The 12,752-nt window shown below is 35.6% G+C and overlaps 1 protein-coding gene across 1 annotated transcript in view; it reads left to right on the top strand.

The window, feature by feature from the left end:
- Positions 1-12,752, top strand: part of ANKS1B (ankyrin repeat and sterile alpha motif domain containing 1B) — a gene marked incomplete at its 5' end in the record, with an annotated part of 324,360 nt that overhangs the window by 74,626 nt on the left and 236,982 nt on the right. The gene's annotated exons all lie outside the window — the stretch shown is intronic.

Below are 12,752 nucleotides of genomic sequence, written 5' to 3'. Positions count from 1 at the left end.
AGGATCATGATAACCAAAGATCAACAGGGTAAGAATATATTTGTAAAATGAAAGGTTGTTGAGATATGAAGAATTTGGCTTATCCCACTGCCAGAAAATATGTTGCATGAAAAATTGGGCTAAATAATTCTAGTGAATAGCAAATAGTTCTAATTGAATGAGAAGTTTGATTTAACAGATTATAAATGTGGTGTCATTATTTTGTATTATGTCTAACTTTAATTTACATTCTTAGTTCTAAATCTTGCTTACAGTAGCTGCCTCATCTTCTTCTTCTTTTCTATACTGATTTCATTTTGTATTCCATTCAGCAGAAAAAAATTACATTATATTTGTGCTTTAATAAACTTGTTTATTTTAGTTCTATCATCGTCCGCAAGATCCTCTTCCTTATCCTCCATTGTTTTGAAATCTTAAAAAATATGATGCCTTTTCCATTTCCAAAACTGCCACTGAATCTTCCAATTCTCTATTTGCCTGCATCAGCCTCTGATTTTCATCTTTTATTTCTTCCATCTTCTGATCAGTCTCTACTGACTTGTCTTCTATTTTCTGAATTTTTTGTTCATTCTTTGTAACCATCTGTCAGAAGCTTTCTAGTTGAGAGTTTTATGTTATGAATTTCTTGATTCATTTTATCAAAATTGTCTCTTGTCTCCTCATGAGTTTTCCTTGTATCTTCTTCTCTTGGATTGCTTCTAATGCTGCTTGCATCTCCCTCTGAAAGTTGTTAGATTTTTCTTATTGAAGCATTGATTTGATTGATCTCTGATACACAGGGATTGTAGAGGTGGAAGATGGGGCTGAGGGCATTTTCTTGCCAGTTTTAGCTAAATTTGAAACACTCATTTTGTTTCCACCCTGCAAATCTTTTATCAGCTCTAATACTTTCCCCAAATGCTCGCCTTATACAAAACCATTAATCTTATATTCAGTACCACAATATATCATTTAACTTTGTCTTAAATAACTCTTATAGTTCTTGTCTATAGTCTCTGTAATCCAATAAACTCCCTGAAAGAAAAGTGAGAGCAAAAAAAAAAGATTTGTAATCCACTTCTATTTGTGAGGCTCACTTCCAGAGCAGTTGTCCAAAACCCAAGGTTATCGCTCAGTCAGAATTTATAATCCGCAAGGCCCTACTATTCAAAGTTAATAGTCCATAGGGTCTTCTCCTAGAAAAATCACCAACAGTTGAGCTTCCACTGTCCTTAAGTAGTTCTGAGACTAAAAATATGTAATCCAATAGGCTCCCCAAGCAATAAAAAACAAAAAGAGAAAAAAGAAAAAGAAAAAATAGGAAGAGGAAAGAAAAGTTTATAATCCGCTTCTATCTTCCAACACCAGTTCTAATCAATTGTCCCAAAATCCAGAGTTGCCAATCTGCCAAGGTTATAATCCAAAATGTCTTACTGTTCACTCTGTCTCTAAATGGTTTGTAAAATTACAGGTCCAGCAGTATTTGTAATCCAAAGAAGCCAGATGGCTTCAAAATAGTTTGTAGTTTTAGTTGTAATCCATCCTGCAGAAAAGACAGCCCCAGAAATGTTTCTCCTTTTCCAGCTGCAATCTAGAAAGCTATGAAGTTCAGAGACATCAAAGGATTTAGTCTGTTGTCTATGTCTGGGCTTCAGGCCAAGTTCCCTCACTCCAGACAAAATAGAAACAGAGCTTAGTGTAGTTCTTTTTTTTTTTGCTACTAGATGTCATTAGGTATCCATTTTGTAACTTTCCAACTAGGATTTTCTTCTTAAAGCTTTACTCCAATACTCTCCAAGGAAGGTAAAAGATTTTAAAAGTATTATAACTTCCCAAACTTTTCCCAACATTAAGTCTCTATGCTGTGTCCAAATTAATTTTATAGTCTTCTCTATTTTCCCCCAAGAAAGCTTAAACCGCCGCTTTCATTCTGGGAGAAGGGGTTAAAAAAAAGGAATCCTCCCTTTAGTTATGGGAGTTTCCTTGCTTGCAGGTTGCTTTTTTTCCCCAAGAACAGGTTTTAAAATTATAGAGGAAGGAAAATAATCTCACCCAGATTCAGACATGCTGTTCACACTTGTTAGATGCCACTTTTTTCTCCGGAGGTCACCAGCTTCTGACTGGGTGCATGGGTGTGGCCAGTCTTTCTCCTGTTGGTTCTGAGGGCTTCCTTGGATCAACTGCTGTCTCCCCGCAATCTATAAGGGTCCCCTCTTTGTCACCTCTCCGGGGCGACTTCAGGCCCTTTTCAGGTCCCCATCAGGAAGAAATCGAGCATGGGAGGCAGAGCCCTGCTTCCCTGCATCTGTCTTACCATGAAGTCAATACCAAAACTCGAGCAATAGGGGAAAGACATACAAGACAAAATGAATGCAAGGCTTTGTCTCCTAAACCCAGTTAAAAGAATTCTGATCATGATTGAGGTGAAGGGTCCAGGATTTAGGAATTTTTCTTAATTTACCATAAGGCATTACATACATTCCTGGAGATAGTTCAGGATTTATCAGTTTATTAGAAAATCTATTTTAAAACTTAGGTGGTAAGCCTGGAAATGAAATGGAATACTGTAATGTAAAAATAAATGGTGGTTTCTGCATATTAATCTTAGCTGCAAAATGCATTCTCTTGGGAAATGTGTTTGCCTTCTCCTACCTTTTAGGAAATTGCTCTGATCATGTGTTGAATGTTCAGTTAATATTATATATATATTTAATGTATTTGTTTTTATTTTATTTTTTTACTTATTTGTGTATGTATGTTTCATATTACAAGCCACATAAAATATTTTATGCTAACAGAAAGGCAACAGGAAATCAAGTAAACTGTGGTGGAAACTGAAGGAGAGGAGGCACTTCTAGGGAGAGAAAAGAGATATTCCAGCATGGAGTTGATTTTGGGGGGAAATGTCTGATATCAAACCTTTAGGACTATATTTGCCTTTTCCCAAGGGAAGACAGTCAGTTTGGCAAGATTCTTGTAATAATGTTCAACAGTAAAGGAATTGTTTGGCCTTTTCACAGGTTTGTTCTGGTTGCTTGTGCCTGACAAGTATATTTGTTTAAATGCGTTTAAAATTAACCCAACTTTACTCTTATCCAGTGACTTCCAGGACCTATGTAATGCTGTAACTGGTCTTTTGCCTAAACTACATTTCACACAAACTTAAGACAGTTTTACTGATTACCAGATCATTTACACACTGCATTCTATGACAGAGAGTCTATCAATAAAGTGTTACATTTCTGTCCTGAATGTCTGACAGACTATTTCAGTAAGAAGCACAATAATTTTACAGACTTTACAAACACCTTTAAGTATTAAATTACTGTCAGCACCTATGAGTACAGTATATTCAACATTTGGTAAGGTCTAATAAAACTAATTATTGCTTATCCTGTGGAGTCCTTGTTGGTCTCTGAGTTTGGTTGCTTGCAGACATTTCATTACCTAACTAGGTAACATCTTCTAGAAGGAAGTAGGGTTTTCTCTCAGTTTATATACAGTAGCTTGTCCTGTCAGTATTGATAGGGCTGTTATTTCCTCCTTGCTAGTTGTCGATCAGAAGGTTGGCAGTTTGGCGGGTCGGATCCCGAGTGCCGCGTAACAGAGTGAGCGCCTGTTACTCGTCCTAGCTTCTGCCAACCTAGCAGTTCGAAAGCACATAAAAATGCAAGTAGAAAAATAGGGACCACTCCGGTGGGAAGGTAACAGCGTTCCGTGCGCCTTTGGCATCTAGTCATGCCGGCCACATGACCACGGAGATGTCCTCGGACAAGCGCTGGCTCTTCGGCTTTGAAACGGAGATGAGCACCGGCCCCTAGAGTCGGAAACGACTAGCACGCACGTGCGGGGGAACCTTTACCTTTACCTTTAGTTCCTTGATTAGGTTGTTGTTTACTGTTTCACTGTGTGTCTGTCTTAATCTTGACGATAACTTCTTATTATCTGGGTATTGATTGCTGGTGAGGAGATATTCTGTCCTATTGTTTCTTTTTTTAGCTTTCCTATTGTTTTTTGAATGCTGTATAAATGTTGCTCGTTGTGTCTGTTGTTGGCTAATTTGTCTGAGGGTCAAGCTTCCAGGAACTCCCTACTGTTTAGGATGCTCACAGTGTTCCAGTTGAAACTATGGCTGGCACTACCCATTTATTGTGAAATTAAGGAGTTTTCATTGGATCTTGAATGTTGATGTTTTGGACGGCTTTGGTTGGTTTCTGGTGCTTTTGGTTCTTTCTAAGATGATTTAGATGTATGGAGTTATCCTTTTTGTAGCTTGTGCTTGTTGTGCTGTAGTGAGTTGAATGGACAGGCACTTTCTAATAAAGTTGTGTGGGTAACCATTTTTTTTTGAAGATGTTGTATAGGAAATTGCTTCCTTTTTCTAGTGTTAGGGGTTGCTGCAGTGTCTGAATAACATTCTTACACAGCTCCTCTTATAGAAAATTGGGTTGTGCTTTAGTAGTAGAGTACTTGGTTCATGTGGGTAGTTTTACAATAGATGTGGGTAATTTTTCTTAAAGAGATGTAGAATACAAGATTTGCCGATACTTCCTCTGCTGATAGAAATATCCAGGAAGGGTAGTGTGTTGTTGCTTTCTTCTTCCTTTGTGAATTTTATTCCTTTGAAGATGTTGGTTGTTTAATGTGTCTTCTTTAGTTATTACTTTTATATTATGACAAAAGGGTTGTCTACATTCTAGATACATACTTTTGGCTGTATGCATAGGGGTGCTATAATTTCTAGATGCTGCATTACAGTCTCTTGTTATATCTCCTGAGTCTATTCTCAAGAGTTCAGAGGCTATCCTCACTTCACTCTTGAAGAAGCTGCTGGTTAAAAGATAAATATGTGTGGCACATAACATATAAGTGTAAATGACGCAACTGGAGAATCTGTAAAATAAGTACTGGCCATTTGAAGAAATGAATATATGCATTCTATAAAATATTAGTTCCCTTAATTACAAGTGCCTCATTTCCTTTTTTTAAAGAAGCAAGCTGTTCCTTTTATTTCTGTTCTCAATTTCCATCTAATCAAGGTTCTGCACTGATTTATTTAATACTAACAAAAAGTTTTATTTCTTCAGTTGCTACAGTATCTATCATACACTCATCAATCTCAGTGATTCTTAGTTTCTTACATATGCTTGGTATTTTTCATGAAATCGTATATATAGAGAAGATATTCCTAATAGTTTTAAAAACAGTAAAACAATTTTGATTATATAATCACACTTTTTTTTTAAAAAAAAACCTAAGAATATTTTGAAATATTGCTAATATTTTTTTTTTACCTGTGCTTTCATACTGTACTTTAGTTGGGCTCTTCTGAGACTTAAACAGAATAAAATCTAACTTCATCAAATAGTAACTTCTATGAAATTGTTGAATTAAAAAGCTAAAGTGCCCTGGGACTTTAGAATTCAAGCACCTGCCACATACAGTTGAGACTTAGCAACCTTTGATAAGAAGGACAAAAAAATTGTATAATGGATGTGGGAGTACCTGGAAATATAAAATAGGAGAGAAAAAACTGGAGAAGATAATAAAAACAAAGATCTGCAAATACAAGTAGAATGACTCAGACAAAAGAAAACAAAGGTACTACCAATAGTAAGGGGCACCTTGGTGCAATTCCCAAACAACTGGAGCACCACTTGAACACCACTGAAATATTGACAAAAATAATGATCAATCAATTGCAAAAGGCAACCTTTACTTTAAACAACTTACATCCTGTGAATGATAGTTTTAACACCATCAAACAAGAACATCTCAGGTCCTTAGGAAGGACTCGATAGGTGAACAAAAATGCCATATCCAGTCTAAACATCTGGCTGACTGCAATGAACTATAATAATAATAATAATAATAATAATAATAATAATAATAATAATAATAATAATAATAATAATAATAATAGATACCTAGGATGCTGGCAGCAACCCGTGTCAACCATTAGTGCCAGTCAATTTGAGTGTTCAGTTGACTGAGTTTCATGTTTTATGAATAAAACTTTTGTAATAATAATAATAATAATAATAATAATAATAATAATAATAATATACATAGCTGGAATTACTAACTGGACACAAGCTGAACTGGACAGTTTGGACCAAAGCTAATAACTATTTACTATGTATTACATCCCCAAAATAATGATAGATTATACCTTCTCTGCAGAAATGGATGAATTCAAGTCAAATGAGCTGTCAAAAAAGAAAAGCACATATAGCTGATCACATAAAAGATGATCAAAAACAAACACTAATGCAAATTAAAAATTGGAACTTATATATGTGCAAGAAACAAAACATGAATATTTGAAATAAATGTAGAAAAAATAACAGAATTTGGGCAAGGAAGAGCATTACATAGTCAATTTCTTTCAAAAAAATGAGGGAAAAGTGGATAAAGGTAAAACCTGGCAATGGTTTACCAATGAATCATTAAAAAAGAAAAAGAAATGAAAGGCTTTATTTTGAGTGCTCAAGAGCATATTATTTAAAGTAATGCAATCAAGGCCAGAACTGAAAAATTGTCAAATGATTCAAAGTGTGGATTGTGCAAAAAAAGTTGGAAGAAAACAGTAGCTCATATACCCAGCTCATGCAAGAAGATTGCGCAAACTCATTATAAACAATGATATAATACATTCACCAAAATGATTCAGTGGAACATCTGTAAAATTACCATGTGCTAGTAATGAAAAATTGGTGGAATATGGTTGAAATAGTTAGCAAGTTAAAATATTGTGGGACTTCTGAATACAAACTGTTAAAGTGTTGGCTCACAATATACCAGATTTAATTGTGGTGGAGAAGAAGAAAGTGTATATAATTGATGTGCTGATACTAGGGGATAGTAGAATTGAGGACAAAGAATTGAAGATCAGAAAAAAGCTAGATCTGAAAATTGAAATTTGAAGATCATGGCATAAACTGGCCACAGAGATCCCAGCGCAGGTGCCCTACCCAAATATTTTTGTATGAGTTTTGCACTTAGAAAATCTGTGCATTGACACATTTTCCATCTGTCAGTTACAAAAGACCACATGCTTGAATATGCACATATATTATGTCAATATATTACAAAATCCTAAATTCTTAGAAAGAACTCAAGGAATATGAAGCGAATAACAGCTAAAGAGGTGGCAGCTGTGATTTCACATTGTTGTGAAATAATATAATAACAAACATTTCTGCATTTATTATGCATAAAATTGTCATGAGGATCTGTGATATGAACCTTCTTTTTATGTGAATTTGGCAATTCATTAGTTTACTGTCAGATACCTATTCTCTGTCCCATTGGGATATGAGGAGAATGCCTTTTATTCTGACTCCAACAGCCTGAGGATGACGGATGGGATTCCGTCGAAACGTTGCTTTTACACCTTCAATTCTAATATAAATTGCGTGTATATAATCTATATAATGAAAGTTGTAACTTAATGTACTGTACTTCAGTGACAAAGAAACAAACAACTTCCTGTTAGAGTAGGAAGGAAATATTTGAAGGTAATTTAACCTGTTGAAGAAAATAATCACAGCTCTGAAACGGATGTATTTTTATTGCTAAAAATGTACATAAAATTCCAAAGAGCAATGTAATACTGTAATAATATGTGGTTGTAGTCAATGAATAGCAGAAAGATGAAGCCTTACATGGCAAGGAAAAATCAAAACTAACAGAAGCAGGCATTATTTGGAGAGTGATACCTTCTGCTAGAGCAAGCACGGTTTAACTGAAAATCTCAGTTAAAAAGCATTCTACTTTTATGTCTTTATTGTTGTGATTCCATTACCCTCCATTTTGCTGCTATTCTTAATGTTGCTACAATGGGCATGACTGTAGAAAATGTTCCACTTTGGCCTCTAAATGTAATTTAGTTTTTCAGCTGCTTGAAAATTTCCATTGCATGCACTGAAAATTAGTCTCTACCTGCATATCTTCTTATATCTTTGTTTTTGGCTTTCTTTTCTTTCATGACATGAAAAGTAGACTAGTGAAAAATAAACATACATATGCAGGAAAAGAATTCCTTTCTAATAGACACAGTGTGAATTCTCTAAATAGTAATACCCCAATGTGTCCATCTATTGAGGACATAACATACAACAGTGGAACAGATTTCTTCTCCCCTCCATCCTGCACAAAGTCTAATGAGCAATTAGAGTGGTAAACACATTACCACCTGATGTGGTGCAAGAAATAAAATAGGTAAAGCTGCAAGATTGTAACCAGGTTTGCTTGAAAGGCAGCTCCACTGAAGCAACTATACAAGGTGCAATTATGGATTTGCTTTTAGCAAATTATTAGTGGAAATGGTAGTAATATTTTAAAGTAGTTTATTTATTGTTACTGATTGAATAATTAATCCAATAATCCAAAAGCTACATATTTAGTCCTCTTGCATGCTATAGGGAATAATCAGCCTTTTTTTCCTTTCAAAATTGGATATTCAAAAGAAATGCAAATTTTAAGAGCACAATGGATGTACAGTGAGGGAAAAAGTTATTTGATCCCCTGCTGATTTTGTATGTTTGCCCACTGACAAAGAAATGATCAGTCTATAATTGTAATGATAGGTTTATTTTAACAGTGAGAGACAGAATAACAAGAAAAAAAATCCAGAAAAATACATTTCAAAAAAGCACATGAATAAGCCTGTCTGAAGTTTGCCAATGAACATCTGAATGATTCAGAGGAGAACTGGGTGAAAGTGTTGTGGTCAGATGAGACCAAAATCCAAAAGCCTTGGTGGAGCAGTGGGCTAATGCCTCCTTAAGTAACACTAGCTGCCTGCAATTAGTGCAGGTTCGCGTCCCACCAGGCTCAAGGTTGACTCAGCCTTCCATCCTTCCGAGGTAGGTAAAATGAGGACCCAGATTGTTGGGGGCAATAAGCTGACTTTGTAATAATGCCGCTTGGGTGTGTGTGTGTGAAAGCCCTAATAATAAGCAGGCATATACATAGAATGAAGGCTATTGCTAAGCACATTGATTTGTGCTTTAGATTGTAAGCCGCCCTGAGTCTTCGGAGAAGGGCGGGATATAAATGGGATTAAAGAGAAAAATTGAGCTCTTGGGCATCAACTCAATTTACCGTGTTTGGAGGAGAAGGAATGATGCCTATGACCCCAAGAACACCATCCCCACCATCAAACATGGAGGTGGAAACATTATGCTTTGGGGGTGTTTTTCATCAAAGGGACGATGGACAGGGCCATGTAACATCAAATCTTGGGTGAGAACCTCCTTTCCTCAGCCAAGGCATTGAAAATGGGTTGTGGATGAGTATTCCAGCATGACAATGACCCAAAAGACACAGCCAAGGCAACAAAGGAATGGCTCAAGAAGAAGCACATTAAGGTCCTGGAGTGTCCTAGCCAGTCTCCAGACCTTAATCCCATAGAAAATCTGTGGAGGGAGCTGAAGTTTTGAGCTGTCAAACGTCAGTCTCGAAACCTTAATGACTTGGAGAGGATCTGCAAAGAGGAGTGGGACAAAATCCCTCCTGAGATGTGTGTGCAAACCTAGTGGCCAACTATAGGAAACGTTTGACCTCTGTGACTGCCAACAAGGATTTTGCCACCAAGTACTCAGTCATGTTGTGAAGGGGTCAAATACTTATTTCACTCATTACAATGCAAATCAATTTATAACTTTTTTGGGATGCGTTTTTCTGGATTTTTGTTGTTGTTTTGTCTCTCACTGTTAAAATAAACCTACTGTTACAATTACAGACTGATCATTTCTTTGTCAGTGGGCAAATGTACAAATCAGCACAGGATCAAATATTTTTTCCTCACTGTAGTTATTTCAGAACAGAAATTATTTTGATTATTATTGAATAAATGCTTATTTCAAGTAAAGTAGAACAAACTAAATATTTGTGTTTGCCAGCCATCTTCTTTATTGGGCAGATTATGCCATGTTCACAAAAGCCAACCTGTAATTAAGGATGGTCACACAAAGAAAAAAGATAAAAGTTTTCCTATAAATCTTTTGTTTAACAAAATATAGTATCATGGAAGGGACCTCAGAGGTTTTCCAGTCCAAACCTCTACTCAAGGCAGGAACCTTATACCACCCCAGGCAAATGGTTGTCCCGCCTATTTTTGAAACTTCCAGTGATGGAGCACCCACAACTCCAGGAGGCAAGCTGTTCCATTGATTAATTGTTCTCACTGTCAGAAAATTTCTCCTTACTTCTGGGCTGGATCTCTTTTTAACAAGCTTCCACCTATTACTTCTTGTCCTGCTCTCCAGACCCTTAGAGAATGAATCAATCCTCTCTTCTTTCTGACAGCTCCTCAAATACTGGAAGATAGTTATATCCCCCCCTCCCCTAATCCTTCTCTTCAATAGGCTAGACATGCCTAGTTCCCTCAACTGTTCATCATACGACTTAGTCTTCAGATGCTTTATCATCTTTGCTCCTCTTCTCTGCACAGAGAAAAGTCTCCGGAGTCCCAACATCTTTTTTGAATCGTGGGGACCAGAACCAGACACAGTATTCCAACTATAGTTTCAACAGTGCAGTGTAAAGTGATAATATCACTTCTCATTGTCTTGACATTATCCCTCTGTTGATGCAGCCTAGGACTGCATTGGCTTTTTTGGCAGCTGCAGCACATTCTTGGATCATACTGTGATGGTCTGTCTCCTCAGTACTACTATTGAGCCAGGTACCTCCTATTCTATAGCCATGAATTTGGTTTCTTCTGCCTAAGTGTAGGATCTTCTTTTTCTCACCACTGAACTGCATCTTTTTACTTACTACTTTACTTATTACATGAACATCTCTGAATTTTTTCTGGAAACAAAAATAATTTTATATATTCATAGCATTTCTTAGGGAAGAGAATAAATTTATTCACAGAAAGTGAATAAACTTTCTCTTCATCCTATCCCTTTTTGTGATGAGAATTCCACTTTAATTGAGTGCCAAATTTTAGTTTATTTTGTTTACTTGCATCATACCATCATACATACCTCCTTAGGGTACCATCGGCCAGACAATGTCGGCTTGCGACCCCCAGGGGAAGAGCCTTCTCTGTGGGAGCACCAGCCCTTTGGAACCAGCTCCCCACTGAGCTTCGGATGGCCCAAGATCTCCAGTCCTTTCGCTGCGGCCTCAAAACACTCCTTTTCCACCTAGCTGACCTGGACTGACAGGGATTTTAATTATGTTTACAATTTTAACTCTATTCTTTAATTTATTTTAATTTATTTCAATTTTTAATTTTAATTTACTATACAGAGACCTTTAAGTTTTGTTGTTGTTGTTAGCCGCCCTGAGTCCCTCGGGAGATAGGGCGGGATATAAGTCCCATAAATAAATAAATAAATAAATAAATAAATAAATAAATAAAACATCTTGTTTTTTTGTCTGGTAATAGTGTGAATGAATGTATTTATAAATCACTACTGTATTGACACAACAAACACATTGTTTTTTATGTTGCATATTTATGCATGTAAAGCCCTATCCTGTCATAATGAATGATAGGGATTTTCTGATGGATGATTGACAGTGAAATCAAACAAATACAAATTTCAAAGAAGAAAATACCTTTTAAAAAAATAAATCACATATATTAGAAGTAGAAATTTACTGAGTTATTCTTATCTAGATGAGGTATTTCCTACTGCCTACTAAAACTGCTGATTATGCCATGTATGTTGAAAAAAAAACAGCAAAAATCCTTTTATGGGGAGCAAACAAGATTCCCTTGGGTTGAAAGAATTCTAGCATCTGTATCTCAGTGCCAGGACTGAGGCAGAAGAAAAGAAGAATTCTCAACATGGCTGCTCAAGTAGAGATAGAAGGGAATGAGGATATTTAAGTTTGTAGAAAAGAAAGGTTGTTTCTGTTTATTTGTTTTATTGTTGCAACTTTTGTGATATAACAATATGAATTTACTAGTTTTTATTTTATTTTATCTTATATTTTATATGGCCACCTATTTACACTCAGTGATAATGGTTTACAAACAATAAGTTATGCAATAAAAACACAAACAATAAATCAGATTATAAGGATTAAAAACAACAATGGTTTAAAAAGTTACAATAAAAAGCAAGGAAAGTTAGTTTTATAAAAGCAAAGAAGATGTTTATGTGGCTGAGATACTTCACAAGCAAATGCAGAGAATGGCTTTTGAGTTTTCAATCAAAGTTCAGACTTATGGTGATCTTGTGTGTTTTCATTTAATAAGATCCAACTATTTGGACCAGGTAGCAACATACATTGGACAGCAAAGAATGTACAATGCCTTCTTGATTTCCATTTAAGCAAGGGAAGATGTGTGAGAATGAGAGACATATTTGTAGCAGTTCTCAAATATACTTTGTTGCATTTGTTGCATCTGAAGTTCTGTTAAGTTGAATATTATATTTAACTTATTGCTTACATTCCACTCTGGTTTTTACTATTGCATACCTTGGGACAAGATTGTTAGGGTTACAGTTAGGGTAAGGACAATGAACCATATATTCTTAAGTTGTTTTTTTCTTTGTCCTTCTCATTGTTCAGGAAAAAAGAAAAAGTTTTTATTTTATTTATTTATACATGAGGCTTAGAGACCACCTATCTCACTCACAGAGCGACTCTGGGCAGTTATGTCCCAAGGCTTTTTTTTGTATGAACTGTGTTCTGTATTTTATTTTTTATTCAAAATGTACATCTGTGTCTGTTCAGTTTGAAATATTATATACATCACTATTTATTTTGCAGTACAGATTGTATTTATTTTTTTATATCAC

Source organism: Vipera ursinii, assembly GCF_947247035.1.
Source record: "Vipera ursinii genome assembly, chromosome: 6".
Taxonomy (NCBI): Eukaryota; Metazoa; Chordata; class Lepidosauria; order Squamata; family Viperidae; genus Vipera; species Vipera ursinii.
This window is presented reverse-complemented; position numbering and strand designations above follow the sequence as displayed.